Genomic DNA, 17539 nt, shown 5'->3' with positions numbered 1-17539 from the left:
AGACATCCTTTCTTCTTGGGAGATGCAAGACGAGCCTGCATTCAAGTCACTGCAGGGATATCCGGCCTTATTTCGAGTCAGGGCATCGCGGTGTCCATTCCACTTGAGGCCGCAAACTCAGGATCCCTCTCACATACCTAGAGCTGAGAGAAGCCTCCTCTTGAGGTGCTTGTGGTAAGGTGGTATTCCTCAGGAGTCGAAGCCAGGGACTAACCTCTCATCTCGTGTTGATTCTTGGTCCACGGAGCTCTTTCGTGTTGCTACAGTGACCTCAGGATCCCTCTAGCCTTGAAACAGTGTTCTTGAGGTTTCTCTGGAGTGCCATCAAGGAAATCAAGGCTCCTTTCATGTGTGATGTGCAACACGGAATTGCTCTGCATGCAGTGCAGGGGAATCGGGCCTCATCTCGCGGCGAGGGGGAAGTCTCATGGTTTTTCTCGAGTTGCGGCGGGAACCTGGGGTATATTCTCGAGTTACGACGGGGATGGCCCTTCCACCCACGTGTTTCTTCAGCGACGTCAGGACTCCTGCCTAGTTGCGAGGGACAACTCGGGATTCTCCTCGAGGCTTTGCAGGGCAATTGGGACGCCTCTCCAGCTGAGACGGGAGACCAAGGGTCCCTTTCCACGTGCCACAGGAATCCTGGGTCTCCTATCAAGTTTCACGAGGAGTCAGGCATCGTTTCCTTTGGAGGCACTGATCTCCGCAAACCTCTGGAGTTTTCAAAGTATTTGAGGCCTCCTGTCGCGATAAGGTGGGGAACTAGGTCTTTCTCTGTGGTCTCCACAGGGGATTCAGACACCCTTTCGTCTTGGGAGATGCAAGACGAGCCTGCATTCCAGTCACTGCAGGGATATACGGCCTTATTTCGAGTCAGGGCATCGCGGTGTCCATTCCACTTGAGGCCGCAAACTCAGGGTCCCTCTCACATACCTAGAGCTGAGAGAAGCCTCCTCTTGAGGTGCTTGTGGTAAGGTGGTATTCCTCTGGAGTCGAAGCCAGGGACTAACCTCTCATCTCGAGTTGATTTTTGGCCCACGGAGCTCTTTCGTGTTGCTACAGTGACCTCAGGATCCCTCTAGCCTTGAAACAGTGTTCTTGGGGTTTCTCTGGAGTGCCATCAAGGAAATCAAGGCTCCTTTCATGTGTGATGTGCAACACGGAATTGCTCTGCACGCAGTGCAGGGGAATCGGGCCTCATCTTGTGGCGAGGGGGAAGTCTCATGGTTTTTCTCGAGTTGCGGCGGGAACCTGGGGTATATTCTCGAGTTACGACGGGGATGGCCCTTCCACCCACGTGTTTCTTCAGCGACGTCAGGACTCCTGCCTAGTTGCGAGGGACAACTCTGGATTCTCCTCGAGGCTTGGCAGGGCAATTGGGACGCCTCTCCAGCTGAGGCGAGAGACCAAGTGTCCCTTTCCAAGTGCCACAGGAATCCTGGGACTCCTATCAATTTTCACGAGGAGTCAGGCGTCGTCTCCTTTGCAGGCACTGATCTCCACGTACCTCTGGAGTTTTCAAAGGATGTGAGGCTATCGGTCGCGATGAGGTGGGGAACTAAGTCTTTCTCTGTGCTTTCCACAGGGGATTCAGACATCCTTTCGTCCTGGGAGATGCAAGACGAGCCTGCATTGAAGTCACTGCAGGGATATCCGGCCTTATTTCGAGTCAGGGCATCGCGGTGTCCATTCCACTTGAGGCCGCAAACTCAGGGTCCCTCTCACATACCTAGAGCTGAGAGAAGCCTCCTCTTGAGGTGCTTGTGGTAAGGTGGTATTCCTCTGGAGACGAATCCAGGGACTAACCTCTCTTTTCGAGTTGATTTTTGGTCCACAGAGTTCTTTCGTGTTTCTACAGTGACCTCAGGATCCCTCTATCCTTGAAACAGTGTTCTTGGGGTTTCTCTGGAGTGCCATCAAGGAAATCAAGGCTCCTTTCATGTGTGATGTGCAAGACGGTATTGCTCTGCACGCAGTACAGGGGAATCGGCCCTCATCTCGCATCGAGGGGGAAGTCTCATGGTTTTTCTCGAGTTGCGGCGGGAACCTGGTGTATATTCTCGAGTTACGACGGGGATGGCCCTTCCACCCACGTGTTTGTTCAGCCACGTCAGGACTCCTGCCTAGTTGCGAGGGACAACTCTGGATTCTCCTCGAGGCTTGGCAGGGCAATTGGGACGCCTCTCCAGCTGAGGCGGGAGACCAAGGGTCCCTTTCCACGTGCCACAAGAATCCTGGGACTCCTATCAAGTTTCACGAGGAGTCAGGCATCGTCTCCTTTGGAGGCACTGATCTCCGCGTACCTCTGGAGTTTGCAAAGGATGTGAGGCCTCCGGTCGCGATGAGGTGGGGAACTTGGTCTTTCTCTGTGGTCTCCACAGGGGATTCAGACATCCTTTCTTCTTGGGAGATGCAAGACGAGCCTGCATTCAAGTCACTGCAGGGATATCCGGCCTTATTTCGAGTCAGGGCATCGCGGTGTCCATTCCACTTGAGGCCGCAAACTCAGGATCCCTCTCACATACCTAGAGCTGAGAGAAGCCTCCTCTTGAGGTGTTTGTGGTAAGGTGGTATTCCTCAGGAGTCGAAGCCAGGGACTAACCTCTTATCTCGTGTTGATTCTTGGTCCACGGAGCTCTTTCGTGTTGCTACAGTGACCTCAGGATCCCTCTAGCCTTGAAACAGTGTTCTTGGGGTTTCTCTGGAGTGCCATCAAGGAAATCAAGGCTCCTTTCATGTGTGATGTGCAACACGGAATTGCTCTGCACGCAGTGCAGGGGAATCGGGCCTCATCTCGCGGCCAGGGGGAAGTCTCATGGTTTTTCTCGAGTTGCGGCGGGAACCTGGGGTATATTCTCGAGTTACGACGGGGATGGCCCTTCCACACACGTGTGTGTTCAGCCATGTCAGGACTCCTGCCTAGTTGCGAGGGACAACTCGGGATTCTCCTAGAGGCTTGGCAGGGCAATTGGGACGCCTCTCCAGCTGAGGCGGGAGACCAAGTGTCCCTTTCCAAGTGCCACAGGAATCCTGGGACTCCTATCAAGTTTCACGAGGAGTCAGGCATCGTCTCCTTTGGAGGCACTGATCTCCGCGTACCTCTGGAGTTTTCAAAGGATGTGAGGCCTCCGGTCGCGATGAGGTGGGGAACTAAGTCTTTCTCTGTGCTTTCCACAGGGGATTCAGACATCCTTTCGTCCTGGGAGATGCAAGACGAGCCTGCATGAAGTCACTGCAGGGATATCCGGCCTTATTTCGAGTCAGGGCATCGCGGTGTCCATTCCACTTGAGGCCGCAAACTCAGGGTCCCTCTCACATACCTAGAGCTGAGAGAAGCCTCCTCTTGAGGTGCTTGTGGTAAGGTGGTATTCCTCTGGAGACGAATCCAGGGACTAACCTCTCTTTTCGAGTTGATTTTTGGTCCACAGAGTTCTTTCGTGTTGCTACAGTGACCTCAGGATCCCTCTATCCTTGAAACAGTGTTTTTGGGGTGTCTCTGGAGTGCCATCAAGGAAATCAAAGCTCCTTTCATGTGTGATGTGCAACACGGAATTGCTCTGCACGCAGTACAGGGGAATTGGGCCTCATCTCGCATCGAGGGGGAAGTCTCATGGTTTTTCTCGAGTTGCGGCGGGAACCTGGGGTATATTCTCGAGTTACGACGGGGATGGCCCTTCCACCCACGTGTTTGTTCAGCCACGTCAGGACTCCTGCCTAGTTGCGAGGGACGACTCGGGATTCTCCTCGAGGCTTGGCAGGGCAATTGGAACGCCTCTCCAGCTGAGGCGGGAGACCAAGGGTCCCTTTCCACGAGCCACAAGAATCCTGGGACTCCTATCAAGTTTCACGAGGAGTCAGGCATCGTCTCCTTTGAAGGCACTGATCTCCGCGTACCTCTGGAGTTTTCAAAGGATGTGAGGCCTCCGGTCGCGATGAGGTGGGGAACTAGGTCTTTCTCTGTGGTCTCCAGAGGGTATTCAGACATCCTTTCTTCTTGGGAGATGCAAGACGAGCCTGCATTCAAGTCACTGCAGGGATATCCGGCCTTATTTCGAGTCAGGGCATCGCGGTGTCCATTCCACTTGAGGCCGCAAACTCAGGATCCCTCTCACATACCTAGAGCTGAGAGAAGCCTCCTCTTGAGGTGCTTGTGGTAAGGTGGTATTCCTCAGGAGTCGAAGCCAGGGACTAACCTCTCATCTCGTGTTGATTCTTGGTCCACGGAGCTCTTTCGTGTTGCTACAGTGACCTCAGGATCCCTCTAGCCTTGAAACAGTGTTCTTGAGGTTTCTCTGGAGTGCCATCAAGGAAATCAAGGCTCCTTTCATGTGTGATGTGCAACACGGAATTTCTCTGCACGCAGTGCAGGGGAATCGGGCCTCATCTCGCGGCGAGGGGGAAGTCTCATGGTTTTTCTCGAGTTGCGGCGGGAACCTGGGGTATATTCTCGAGTTAAGACGGGGATGGCCCTTCCACACACGTGTTTCTTCAGCGACGTCAGGACTCCTGCCTAGTTGCGAGGGACAACTCGGGATTCTCCTCGAGGCTTTGCAGGGCAATTGGGACGCCTCTCCAGCTGAGGCGGGAGACCAAGGGTCCCTTTCCACGTGCCACAGGAATCCTGGGTCTCCTATCAAGTTTCACGAGGAGTCAGGCATCGTTTCCTTTGGAGGCACTGATCTCCGCAAACCTCTGGAGTTTTCAAAGGATGTGAGGCCTCCTGTCGCGATGAGGTGGGGAACTAGGTCTTTCTCTGTGGTCTCCACAGGGGATTCAGACACCCTTTCGTCTTGGGAGATGCAAGACGAGCCTGCATTCCAGTCACTGCAGGGATATACGGCCTTATTTCGAGTCAGGGCATCGCGGTGTCCATTCCACTTGAGGCCGCAAACTCAGGATCCCTCTCACATACCTAGAGCTGAGAGAAGCCTCCTCTTGAGGTGCTTGTGGTAAGGTGGTATTCCTCTGGAGACGAATCCAGGGACTAACCTCTCTTTTCGAGTTGATTTTTGGTCCACAGAGTTCTTTCGTGTTGCTACAGTGACCTCAGGATCCCTCTATCCTTGAAACAGTGTTCTTGGGGTTTCTCTGGAGTGCCATCAAGGAAATCAAGGCTCCTTTCATGTGTGATGTGCAAGACGGAATTGCTCTGCACGCAGTACAGGGGAATCGGGCCTCATCTCGCATCGAGGGGGAAGTCTCATGGTTTTTCTCGAGTTGCGGCGGGAACCTGGGGTATATTCTCGAGTTACGACGGGGATGGCCCTTCCACACACGTGTTTCTTCAGCCATGTCAGGACTCCTGCCTAGTTGCGAGGGACAACTCGGGATTCTCCTCGAGGCTTGGCAGGGCAATTGGGACGCCTCTCCAGCTGAGGTGGGAGACCAAGGGTCCTTTCCACGTGCCACAAGAATCCTGGGACTCCTATCAAGTTTCACGAGGAGTCAGGCATCGTTTCCTTTGGAGGCACTGATCTCCGCGTACCTCTGGAGTTTTCAAAGGATGTGAGGCCTCCGGTCGCGATGATGTGGGGAACTAGGTGTTTCTCTGTGGTCTCCACAGGGGATTCAGACATCCTTTCTTCTTGGGAGATGCAAGACGTGCCTGCATTCAAGTCACTGCAGGGATATCCGGTCTTATTTCGAGTCAGGGCACCGCGGTGTCCATTCCACTTGAGGCCGCAAACTCAGGATCCCTCTCACATACCTAGAGCTGAGAGAAGCCTCCTCTTGAGGTGCTTGTGGTAAGGTGGTATTCCTCTGGAGTCGAAGCCAGGGACTAACCTCTCATCTCGAGTTGATTTTTGGTCCACGGAGCTCTTTCGTGTTGCTACAGTGACCTCAGGATCCCTCTATCCTTGAAACAGTGTTCTTGGGGTTTCTCTGGAGTGCCATGAAGGAAATCAAGGCTCCTTTCATGTGTGATGTGCAACACAGAATTGCTCTGCACGCAGTGCAGGGGAATCGGGCCTCATCTCGCGGCGAGGGGGAAGTCTCATGGTTTTTCTCGAGTTGCGGCGGGAACCTGGGTTATATTCTCGAGTTACGACGGGGATGGCCCTTCCACACACGGGTTTGTTCAGCCACGTCAGGACTCTTGCCTAGTTGCGAGACACAACTCGGGATTCTCCTCGAGGCTTGGCAAGGCAATTGGGACGCCTCTCCAGCTGAGGCGGGAGACCAAGGGTCCCTTTCCACGTGCCACAGGAATCCTGGGACTCCTATCAAGTTTCACGAGGAGTCAGGCATCGTCTCCTTTGGAGGCACTGATCTCCGCATACCTCTGGAGTTTTCAAAGGATGTGAGGCCTCCGGTCGCGATGAGGTGGGGAACTAGGTCTTTCTCTGTGGTCTCCACAGGGGATTCAGACATCCTTTCATATTGGGAGATGCAAGACGAGCCTGCATTCAAGTCACTGCAGGGATATCCGGCCTTATTTCGCGTCAGGGCATCGCGGTGTCCATTCCACTTGAGGCCGCAAACTCAGGGTCCCTCTCACATACCTAGAGCTGAGAGAAGCCTCCTCTTGAGGTGCTTGTGGTAAGGTGGTATTCCTCAGGAGTCGAAGCCAGGGACTAACCTCTCATCTCGTGTTGATTCTTGGTCCACGGAGCTCTTTCGTGTTGCTACAGTGACCTCAGGATCCCTCTAGCCTTGAAACAGTGTTCTTGGGGTTTCTCTGGAGTGCCATCAAGGAAATCAAGGCTCCTTTCATGTGTGATGTGCAAGACGGAATTGCTCTGCACGCAGTGCAGGGGAATCGGGCCTCATCTCGCGGCCAGGGGGAAGTCTCATGGTTTTTCTCGAGTTGCGGCGGGAACCTGGGGTATATTCTCGAGTTACGACGGGGATGGCCCTTCCACCCACGTGTTTGTTCAGCCACGTCAGGACTCCTGCCTAGTTGCGAGGGACAACTCGGGATTCTCCTCGAGGCTTGGCAGGGCAATTGGAACGCCTCTCCAGCTGAGGCGGGAGACCAAGGGTCCCTTTCCACGAGCCACAAGAATCCTGGGACTCCTATCAAGTTTCACGAGGAGTCAGGCATCGTCTCCTTTGAAGGCACTGATCTCCGCGTACCTCTGGAGTTTTCAAAGGATGTGAGGCCTCCGGTCGCGATGAGGTGGGGAACTAGGTCTTTCTCTGTGGTCTCCAGAGGGTATTCAGACATCCTTTCTTCTTGGGAGATGCAAGACGAGCCTGCATTCAAGTCACTGCAGGGATATCCGGCCTTATTTCGAGTCAGGGCATCGCGGTGTCCATTCCACTTGAGGCCGCAAACTCAGGATCCCTCTCACATACCTAGAGCTGAGAGAAGCCTCCTCTTGAGGTGCTTGTGGTAAGGTGGTATTCCTCAGGAGTCGAAGCCAGGGACTAACCTCTCATCTCGTGTTGATTCTTGGTCCACGGAGCTCTTTCGTGTTGCTACAGTGACCTCAGGATCCCTCTAGCCTTGAAACAGTGTTCTTGAGGTTTCTCTGGAGTGCCATTAAGGAAATCAAGGCTCCTTTCATGTGTGATGTGCAACACGGAATTGCTCTGCACGCAGTGCAGGGGAATCGGGCCTCATCTCGCGGCGAGGGGGAAGTCTCATGGTTTTTCTCGAGTTGCGGCGGGAACCTGGGGTATATTCTCGAGTTAAGACGGGGATGGCCCTTCCACACACGTGTTTCTTCAGCGACGTCAGGACTCCTGCCTAGTTGCGAGGGACAACTCGGGATTCTCCTCGAGGCTTTGCAGGGCAATTGGGACGCCTCTCCAGCTGAGGCGGGAGACCAAGGGTCCCTTTCCACGTGCCACAGGAATCCTGGGTCTCCTATCAAGTTTCACGAGGAGTCAGGCATCGTCTCCATTGGAGGCACTGATCTCCGCAAACCTCTGGAGTTTTCAAAGGATGTGAGGCCTCCTGTCGCGATAAGGTGGGGAACTAGGTCTTTCTCTGTGGTCTCCACAGGGGATTCAGACACCCTTTCGTCTTGGGAGATGCAAGACGAGCCTGCATTCCAGTCACTGCAGGGATATACGGCATTATTTCGAGTCAGGGCATCGCGGTGTCCATTCCACTTGAGGCCGCAAACTCAGGATCCCTCTCACATACCTAGAGCTGAGAGAAGCCTCCTCTTGAGGTGCTTGTGGTAAGGTGGTATTCCTCTGGAGACGAATCCAGGGACTAACCTCTCTTTTCGAGTTGATTTTTGGTCCACAGAGTTCTTTCGTGTTGCTACAGTGACCTCAGGATCCCTCTATCCTTGAAACAGTGTTCTTGGGGTTTCTCTGGAGTGCCATCAAGGAAATCAAGGCTCCTTTCATGTGTGATGTGCAAGACGGAATTGCTCTGCACGCAGTACAGGGGAATCGGGCCTCATCTCGCATCGAGGGGGAAGTCTCATGGTTTTTCTCGAGTTGCGGCGGGAACCTGGGGTATATTCTCGAGTTACGACGGGGATGGCCCTTCCACACACGTGTTTCTTCAGCCATGTCAGGACTCCTGCCTAGTTGCGAGGGACAACTCGGGATTCTCCTCGAGGCTTGGCAGGGCAATTGGGACGCCTCTCCAGCTGAGGTGGGAGACGAAGGGTCCCTTTCCACGTGCCACAAGAATCCTGGGACTCCTATCAAGTTTCACGAGGAGTCAGGCATCGTTTCCTTTGGAGGCACTGATCTCCGCGTACCTCTGGAGTTTTCAAAGGATGTGAGGCCTCCGGTCGCGATGATGTGGGGAACTAGGTGTTTCTCTGTGGTCTCCACAGGGGATTCAGACATCCTTTCTTCTTGGGAGATGCAAGACGTGCCTGCATTCAAGTCACTGCAGGGATATCCGGTCTTATTTCGAGTCAGGGCACCGCGGTGTCCATTCCACTTGAGGCCGCAAACTCAGGATCCCTCTCACATACCTAGAGCTGAGAGAAGCCTCCTCTTGAGGTGCTTGTGGTAAGGTGGTATTCCTCTGGAGTCGAAGCCAGGGACTAACCTCTCATCTCGAGTTGATTTTTGGTCCACGGAGCTCTTTCGTGTTGCTACAGTGACCTCAGGATCCCTCTAGCCTTGAAACAGTGTTCTTGGGGTTTCTCTGGAGTGCCATGAAGGAAATCAAGGCTCCTTTCATGTGTGATGTGCAACACAGAATTGCTCTGCACGCAATGCAGGGGAATCGGGCCTCATCTCGCGGCGAGGGGGAAGTCTCATGGTTTTTCTCGAGTTGCGGCGGGAACCTGGGTTATATTCTCGAGTTACGACGGGGATGGCCCTTCCACACACGGGTTTGTTCAGCCACGTCAGGACTCTTGCCTAGTTGCGAGACACAACTCGGGATTCTCCTCGAGGCTTGGCAAGGCAATTGGGACGCCTCTCCAGCTGAGGCGGGAGACCAAGGGTCCCTTTCCACGTGCCACAGGAATCCTGGGACTCCTATCAAGTTTCACGAGGAGTCAGGCATCGTCTCCTTTGGAGGCACTGATCTCCGCATACCTCTGGAGTTTTCAAAGATTTTGAGGCCTCCTGTCGTGATGAGGTGGGGAACTAGGTCTTTCTCTGTGGTCTCCACAGGGGATTCAGACACCCTTTCGTCTTGGGAGATGCAAGACGAGCCTGCATTCAAGTCACTGCAGGGATATCCAGCCTTATTTCGCGTCAGGGCATCGCGGTGTCCATTCCACTTGAGGCCGCAAACTCTGGATCCCTCTCACATACCTAGAGCTGAGAGAAGCCTCCTCTTGAGGTGCTTGTGGTAAGGTGGTATTCCTCAGGAGTCGAAGCCAGGGACTAACCTCTCATCTCGATTTGATTTTTGGTCCACAGAGTTCTTTCGTGTTGCTACAGTGACCTCAGAATCCCTCTAGCCTTGAAACAGTGATCTTGGGGTTTCTCTGGAGTGCCATGAAGGAAATCAAGGCTCCTTTCATGTGTGATGTGCAACACAGAATTGCTCTGCACGCAGTGCAGGGGAATCGGGCCTCATCTCGCGGCGAGGGGGAAGTCTCATGGTTTTTCTCGAGTTGAGGCGGAAACCTGGGGTATATTCTCCAGTTACGACGGGGATGCCCCTTCCACACACGTGTTTGTTCAGCCACGTCAGGACTCCTGCCTAGTTGCGAGGGACAACTCTGGATTCTCCTCGAGGCTTGGCAGGGCAATTGGGACGCCTCTCCAGCTGAGGCGGGAGACCAAGTGTCCCTTTCCAAGTGCCACAGGAATCCTGGGACTCCTATCAAGTTTCACGAGGAGTCAGGCATCGTCTCCTTTGGAGGCACTGATCTCCGCGTACCTCTGGAGTTTTCAAAGGATGTGAGGCCTCCGGTCGCGATGAGGTGGGGAACTAAGTCTTTCTCTGTGCTTTCCACAGGGGATTCAGACATCCTTTCGTCCTGGGAGATGCAAGACGAGCCTGCATGAAGTCACTGCAGGGATATCTGGCCTTATTTCGAGTCAGGGCATCGCGGTGTCCATTCCACTTGAGGCCGCAAACTCAGGGTCCCTCTCACATACCTAGAGCTGAGAGAAGCCTCCTCTTGAGGTGCTTGTGGTTAGGTGGTATACCTCTGGAGACGAATCCAGGGACTAACCTCTCTTTTCGCGTTGATTTTTAGTCCACAGAGTTCTTTCGTGTTGCTACAGTGACCCCAGGATCCCTCTATCCTTGAAACAGTGTTCTTGGGGTTTCTCTGGAGTGCCATCAAGGAAATCAAGGCTCCTTTCATGTGTGATGTGCAAGACGGAATTGCTCTGCACGCAGTACAGGGGAATTGGGCCTCTTCTCGCATCGAGGGGGAAGTCTCATGGTTTTTCTCGAGTTGCGGCGGGAACCTGGGGTATATTCTCGAGTTACGACGGGGATGGCCCTTCCACCCACGTGTTTGTTCAGCCACGTCAGGACTCCTGCCTAGTTGCGAGGGACAACTCGGGATTCTCCTCGAGGCTTGGCAGGGCAATTGGAACGCCTCTCCAGCTGAGGCGGGAGACCAAGGGTCCCTTTCCACGTGCCACAAGAATCCTGGGACTCCTATCAAGTTTCACGTGGAGTCAAGCATCGTCTCCTTTGAAGGCACTGATCTCCGCGTACCTCTGGAGTTTTCAAAGGATGTGAGGCCTCCGGTCGCGATGAGGTGGGGAACTAGGTCTTTCTCTGTGGTCTCCAGAGGGGATTCAGACATTCTTTCTTCTTGGGAGATGCAAGACGAGCCTGCATTCAAGTCACTGCAGGGATATCCGGCCTTATTTCGAGTCAGGGCATCGCGGTGTCCATTCCACTTGAGGCCGCAAACTCAGGATCCCTCTCACATACCTAGAGCTGAGAGAAGCCTCCTCTTGAGGTGCTTGTGGTAAGGTGGTATTCCTCAGGAGTCGAAGCCAGGGACTAACCTCTCATCTCGTGTTGATTCTTGGTCCACGGAGCTCTTTCGTGTTGCTACAGTGACCTCAGGATCCCTCTATCCTTGAAACAGTGTTCTTGAGGTTTCTCTGGAGTGCCATCAAGGAAATCAAGGCTCCTTTCATGTGTGATGTGCAACACGGAATTGCTCTGCATGCAGTGCAGGGGAATCGGGCCTCATCTCGCGGCGAGGGGGAAGTCTCATGGTTTTTCTCGAGTTGCGGCGGGAACCTGGGGTATATTATCGAGTTACGACGGGGATGGCCCTTCCACCCACGTGTTTCTTCAGCGACGTCAGGACTCCTGCCTAGTTGCGAGGGACAACTCGGGATTCTCCTCGAGGCTTTGCAGGGCAATTGGGACGCCTCTCCAGCTGAGACGGGAGACCAAGGGTCCCTTTCCACGTGCCACAGGAATCCTGGGTCTCCTATCAAGTTTCACGAGGAGTCAGGCATCGTTTCCTTTGGAGGCACTGATCTCCGCAAACCTCTGGAGTTTTCAAAGTATTTGAGGCCTCCTGTCGCGATAAGGTGGGGAACTAGGTCTTTCTCTGTGGTCTCCACAGGGGATTCAGACACCCTTTCGTCTTGGGAGATGCAAGACGAGCCTGCATTCAAGTCACTGCAGGGATATCCGGCCTTATTTCGAGTCAGGGCATCGCGGTGTCCATTCCACTTGAGGCCGCAAACTCAGGGTCCCTCTCACATACCTAGAGCTGAGAGAAGCCTCCTCTTGAGGTGCTTGTGGTAAGGTGGTATTCCTCTGGAGACGAATCCAGGGACTAACCTCTCTTTTCGAGTTGATTTTTGGTCCACAGAGTTCTTTCGTGTTTCTACAGTGACCTCAGGATCCCTCTATCCTTGAAACAGTGTTCTTGGGGTTTCTCTGGAGTGCCATCAAGGAAATCAAGGCTCCTTTCATGTGTGATGTGCAAGACGGTATTGCTCTGCACGCAGTACAGGGGAATCGGCCCTCATCTCGCATCGAGGGGGAAGTCTCATGGTTTTTCTCGAGTTGCGGCGGGAACCTGGGGTATATTCTCGAGTTACGACGGGGATGGCCCTTCCACACACGTGTTTGTTCAGCCACGTCAGGACTCCTGCCTAGTTGCGAGGGACAACTCTGGATTCTCCTCGAGGCTTGGCAGGGCAATTGGGACTCCTCTCCAGCTGAGGCGGGAGACCAAGGGTCCCTTTCCACGTGCCACAAGAATCCTGGGACTCCTATCAAGTTTCACGAGGAGTCAGGCATCGTCTCCTTTGGAGGCACTGATCTCCGCGTACCTCTGGAGTTTGCAAAGGATGTGAGGCCTCCGGTCGCGATGAGGTGGGGAACTTGGTCTTTCTCTGTGGTCTCCACAGGGGATTCAGACATCCTTTCTTCTTGGGAGATGCAAGACGAGCCTGCATTCAAGTCACTGCAGGGATATCCGGCCTTATTTCGAGTCAGGGCATCGCGGTGTCCATTCCACTTGAGGCCGCAAACTCAGGATCCCTCTCACATACCTAGAGCTGAGAGAAGCCTCCTCTTGAGGTGCTTGTGGTAAGGTGGTATTCCTCAGGAGTCGAAGCCAGGGACTAACCTCTTATCTCGTGTTGATTCTTTGTCCACGGAGCTCTTTCGTGTTGCTACAGTGACCTCAGGATCCCTCTAGCCTTGAAACATTGTTCTTGGGGTTTCTCTGGAGTGCCATCAAGGAAATCAAGGCTCCTTTCATGTGTGATGTGCAACACGGAATTGCTCTGCACGCAGTGCAGGGGAATCGGGCCTCATCTCGCGGCCAGGGGGAAGTCTCATGGTTTTTCTCGAGTTGCGGCGGGAACCTGGGGTATATTCTCGAGTTACGACGGGGATGGCCCTTCCACACACGTGTGTGTTCAGCCATGTCAGGACTCCTGCCTAGTTGCGAGGGACAACTCGGGATTCTCCTAGAGGCTTGGCAGGGCAATTGGGACGCCTCTCCAGCTGAGGCGGGAGACCAAGTGTCCCTTTCCACGTGCCACAGGAATCCTGGGACTCCTATCAAGTTTCACGAGGAGTCAGGCATCGTCTCCTTTGGAGGCACTGATCTCCGTGTACCTCTGGAGTTTTCAAAGGATGTGAGGCCTCCGGTCGCGATGAGGTGGGGAACTAGGTGTTTCTCTGTGGTCTCCACAGGGGATTCAGACATCCTTTCATCTTGGGAGATGCAAGACGAGCCTGCATTCAAGTCACTGCAGGGATATCCGGCCTTATTTCGAGTCAGGGCATCGCGGTGTCCATTCCACTTGAGGCCGCAAACTCAGGGTCCCTCTCACATACCTAGAGCTGAGAGAAGCCTCCTCTTGAGGTGCTCGTGGTAAGGTGATATTCCTCTGGAGTCGAAGCCAGGGACTAACCTCTCATCTCGAGTTGATTTTTGGCCCACGGAGCTCTTTCGTGTTGCTACAGTGACCTCAGGATCCCTCTAGCCTTGAAACAGTGTTCTTGGGGTTTCTCTGGAGTGCCATCAAGGAAATCAAGGCTCCTTTCATGTGTGATGTGCAACACGGAATTGCTCTGCACGCAGTGCAGGGGAATCGGGCCTCATCTCGCGGCGAGGGGGAAGTCTCATGGTTTTTCTCGAGTTGCGGCGGGAACCTGGGGTATATTCTCGAGTTACGACGGGGATGGCCCTTCCACCCACGTGTTTGTTCAGCCAAGTCAAGACTCCTGCCTAGTTGCGAGGGACAACTCTGGATTCTCCTCGAGGCTTGGCAGGGCAATTGGGACGCCTCTCCAGCTGAGGCGGGAGACCAAGGGTCCCTTTCCACGTGCCACAAGAATCCTGGGACTCCTATCAAGTTTCACGAGGAGTCAGGCATCGTCTCCTTTGGAGGCACTGATCTCCGCGTACCTCTGGAGTTTGCAAAGGATGTGAGGCCTCCGGTCGCGATGAGGTGGGGAACTTGGTCTTTCTCTGTGGTCTCCACAGGGGATTCAGACATCCTTTCTTCTTGGGAGATGCAAGACGAGCCTGCATTCAAGTCACTGCAGGGATATCCGGCCTTATTTCGAGTCAGGGCATCGCGGTGTCCATTCCACTTGAGGCCGCAAACTCAGGATCCCTCTCACATACCTAGAGCTGAGAGAAGCCTCCTCTTGAGGTGCTTGTGGTAAGGTGGTATTCCTCAGGAGTCGAAGCCAGGGACTAACCTCTTATCTCGTGTTGATTCTTGGTCCACGGAGCTCTTTCGTGTTGCTACAGTGACCTCAGGATCCCTCTAGCCTTGAAACATTGTTCTTGGGGTTTCTCTGGAGTGCCATCAAGGAAATCAAGGCTCCTTTCATCTGTGATGTGCAACACGGAATTGCTCTGCACGCAGTGCAGGGGAATCGGGCCTCATCTCGCGGCCAGGGGGAAGTCTCATGGTTTTTCTCGAGTTGCGGCGGGAACCTGGGGTATATTCTCGAGTTACGACGGGGATGGCCCTTCCACACACGTGTGTGTTCAGCCATGTCAGGACTCCTGCCTAGTTGCGAGGGACAACTCGGGATTCTCCTAGGGGCTTGGCAGGGCAATTGGGACGCCTCTCCAGCTGAGGCGGGAGACCAAGTGTCCCTTTCCACGTGCCACAGGAATCCTGGGACTCCTATCAAGTTTCACGAGGAGTCAGGCATCGTCTCCTTTGGAGGCACTGATCTCCGTGTACCTCTGGAGTTTTCAAAGGATGTGAGGCCTCCGGTCGCGATGAGGTGGGGAACTAGGTGTTTCTCTGTGGTCTCCACAGGGGATTCAGACATCCTTTCATCTTGGGAGATGCAAGACGAGCCTGCATTCAAGTCACTGCAGGGATATCCGGCCTTATTTCGAGTCAGGGCATCGTGGTGTCCATTCCACTTGAGGCCGCAAACTCAGGGTCCCTCTCACATACCTAGAGCTGAGAGAAGCCTCCTCTTGAGGTGCTCGTGGTAAGGTGATATTCCTCTGGAGTCGAAGCCAGGGACTAACCTCTCATCTCGAGTTGATTTTTGGCCCACGGAGCTCTTTCGTGTTGCTACAGTGACCTCAGGATCCCTCTAGCCTTGAAACAGTGTTCTTGGGGTTTCTCTGGAGTGCCATCAAGGAAATCAAGGCTCCTTTCATGTGTGATGTGCAACACGGAATTGCTCTGCACGCAGTGCAGGGGAATCGGGCCTCATCTCGCGGCGAGGGGGAAGTCTCATGGTTTTTCTCGAGTTGCGGCGGGAACCTGGGGTATATTCTCGAGTTACGACGGGGATGGCCCTTCCACCCACGTGTTTGTTCAGCCAAGTCAAGACTCCTGCCTAGTTGCGAGGGACAACTCTGGATTCTCCTCGAGGCTTGGCAGGGCAATTGGGACGCCTCTCCAGCTGAGGCGGGAAACCAAGTGTCCCTTTCCAAGTGCCACAGGAATCCTGGGACTCCTATCAAGTTTCACGAGGAATCAGGCATCGTCTCCTTTGGAGGCACTGATCTCCGCGTACCTCTGGAGTTTTCAAAGGATGTGAGGCTATCGGTCGCGATGAGGTGGGGAACTAAGTCTTTCTCTGTGCTTTCCACAGGGGATTCAGACATCCTTTCGTCCTGGAAGATGCAAGACGAGCCTGCATTGAAGTCACTGCAGGGATATCCGGCCTTATTTCGAGTCAGGGCATCGCGGTGTCCATTCCACTTGAGGCCGCAAACTCAGGATCCCTCTCACATACCTAGAGCTGAGAGAAGCCTCCTTTTGAGGTGCTTGTGGTAAGGTGGTATTCCTCTGGAGACGAATCCAGGGACTAACCTCTCTTTTCGACTTGATTTTTGGTCCACAGAGTTCTTTCGTGTTGCTACAGTGACCTCAGGATCCCTCTATCCTTGAAACAGTGTTCTTGGGGATTCTCTGGAGTGCCATCAAGGAAATCAAGGCTCCTTTCATGTGTGATGTGCAAGACGGAATTGCTCTGCACGCAGTACAGGGGAATTGGGCCTCATCTCGCATCGAGGGGGAAGTCTCATGGTTTTTCTCGAGTTGCGGCGGGAACCTGGGGTATATTCTCGAGTTACGACGGGGATGGCCCTTCCACCCACGTGTCTGTTCAGCCACGTCAGGACTCCTGCCTAGTTGCGAGGGACAACTCGGGATTCTCCTCGAGGCTTGGCAGGGCAATTGGAACGCCTCTCCAGCTGAGGCGGGAGACCAAGGGTCCCTTTCCACGTGCCACAAGAATCCTGGGACTCCTATCAAGTTTCACGAGGAGTCAGGCATCGTCTCCTTTGAAGGCACTGATCTCCGCGTACCTCTGGAGTTTTCAAAGGATGTGAGGCCTCCGGTCTCGATGAGGTGGGGAACTAGGTCTTTCTCTGTGGTCTCCAGAGGGGATTCAGACATCCTTTCTTCTTGGGAGATGCAAGACGAGCCTGCATTCAAGTCACTGCAGTGATATCCGGCCCTATTTCGAGTCAGGGCATCGCGGTGTCCATTCCACTTGAGGCCGCAAACTCAGGGTCCCTCGCACATACCTAGAGCTGAGAGAAGCCTCCTCTTGAGGTGCTTGTGGTAAGGTGGTATTCCTCTGGAGTCGAAGCCAGGGACTAAACTCTCATCTCGAGTTGATTTTTGGCCCACGGAGCTCTTTCGTGTTGCTACAGTGACCTCAGGATCCCTCTAGCCTTGAAACAGTGTTCTTGGGGTTTCTCAGGAGTGCCATCAAGGAAATCAAGGCTCCTTTCATGTGTGATGTGCAACACGGAATTGCTCTGCACGCAGTGCAGGGGAATCGGGCCTCATCTCGCGGCGAGGGGGAAGTCTCATGGTTTTTCTCGAGTTGCGGCGGGAACCTGGGGTATTTTCTCGAGTTACGACGGGGATGGCCCTTCCACCCACGTGTTTCTTCAGCGAAGTCAGGACTCCTGCCTAGTTGCGAGGGACAACTCTGGATTCTCCTCGAGGCTTTGCAGGGCAATTGGGACGCCTCTCCAGCTGAGATGGGAGACCAAGTGTCCCTTTCCACGTGCCACAGGAATCCTGGGTCTCCTATCAAGTTTCACGAGGAGTCAGGCATCGTCTCCTTTGGAGGCACTGATCTCCGCATACCTCTGGAGTTTTCAAAGGATTTGAGGCCTCCTGTCGCGATGAGGTGGGGAACTAGGTCTTTCTCTGTGGTCTCCACAGGGGATTCAGACATCCTTTCTTCTTGGGAGATGCAAGA

The sequence above is a fragment of the Cervus elaphus genome, chromosome 19 (genome assembly GCF_910594005.1).
Source record: "Cervus elaphus chromosome 19, mCerEla1.1, whole genome shotgun sequence".
Lineage (NCBI taxonomy): Eukaryota > Metazoa > Chordata > Mammalia > Artiodactyla > Cervidae > Cervus > Cervus elaphus.
The sequence above is the reverse complement of the archived record's forward strand: the minus strand, read 5'-3'. Positions refer to the sequence as shown.